At 33.6% G+C, this 1,412-nt stretch overlaps 1 non-coding gene across 1 annotated transcript; it reads right to left on the bottom strand.

The window, feature by feature from the left end:
* Positions 1–818: 818 nt before the first annotated feature.
* Positions 819–925, bottom strand: LOC123204973. Its single transcript, XR_006499659.1, has one exon. It is a non-coding gene; the product is annotated as a small nucleolar RNA R71 (small nucleolar RNA).
* Between the last annotated feature and the right edge of the window lie 487 nt (positions 926–1,412).

Raw genomic sequence — 1,412 nt, forward strand, 5'->3', positions numbered from 1 at the left:
ATAATCAATCATAGTTCTAATGGTGGATGTGACTGTAAACCAATGTTTGTTTAATTGATTATTTATTTTAGATTATTTCGTTGAATTTTTATTTATTGTTTTTTTAATTATAATTTGCATTCAATTCAAAAACCCCCATTTATTTCCTTGTTTTGATTGATTTGTTACGATGTAATAATTAAAACTTTTCGAGGGAATAATCCCTACTTTTCTTTACTATATTTTTGTTGCAAGAATTTAGGATTTTAATTTGGGTGTCGACGATAGCACATACCAAATTTTGGCGTCGTTACCGGGGAGTTTTTACTTTGTATGTTCGTTATGTAATCTTTGAAACAGCTGATTTACAATTTGATCCAGAGATTGAAAAGACTGCAAAAGGGTTGAGAAAAGAAGCAAAAAGGAGACTGCGAACACATAGATCTACTTGCGAAATAGAGGAAAACATGGCTGAAAATCAAACTTTAAGAGAGCTTGCTGTTGTAGATTTGAATCAACAACCACATTGCATTACTTTTCCTAATTTAGATGTTAATACTACATTTGAATTAAAATCTAGACTGATCCATCTTTTAACTATTTTTCATGGCTCCGCAGGTGAAGATCCTCATAAACATTTAAAGGAATTACATGTGGTGTGCATAGGTATGAAACCGAATGGAGTAATCAAAGAACAAACCAAGATGAGAGCTTTTTTGTTTTCTTTGAAAGATAATGTGCAAGATTGGCTTTATTATCTCCCTGCTGGAAGTATTACCACTTGGCATAAGATGAAAAGGCTATTTCTGGAGAAAATTTTTCCAACATCAAGAGCTGTTAGTATAAGGAAAGAAATCTGTGGTATTAGGCAGCATAGTAGAGAGTCTTTATATGAATATTGAGAGCGCTTTAAAAAACTCTGTGCAAGTTGTCCACATCACCAAATTAGTGACTATCTCCTTATTCAATATTTCTATGAAGGACTCCTATCAAATGATAGGAATATGATTGATATAGCGAGTGGTGGAGCATTGGCTGACAAAACACCTGAAGCAGCCCGAAATTTAATTGCAAACATGGCGTCGAATTCACAACAATTTGGGAATAGATTAGACCATTCATCTCAGCGTGCCATTGAGGTAAATTTCTCTTTTATTGAAAGATGAATTGATGATCTAACTACTCTTGTACGTCAAATAGTTGTAGGAAAAATGAAGGCAGCAAAAGTTTACGAAATCTATTCAGTGGGGGGCATCTAACTGATACGTGCCTAATACTTCAGAAAGACTGCTTTAAACAAGCTAATGTAGTAGGTGGATTTCTAGGACAACAACAACGAAATTATAATCTTTATTCGAATACTTACAACTCAGGTTAGAGAGATCATCCTAATCTTCGTTATGGGAATGTACATGCAAATTAGCATTCGAATA

Source organism: Mangifera indica, chromosome 20, assembly GCF_011075055.1.
Source record: "Mangifera indica cultivar Alphonso chromosome 20, CATAS_Mindica_2.1, whole genome shotgun sequence".
In the NCBI taxonomy this organism is placed as follows: domain Eukaryota; kingdom Viridiplantae; phylum Streptophyta; class Magnoliopsida; order Sapindales; family Anacardiaceae; genus Mangifera; species Mangifera indica.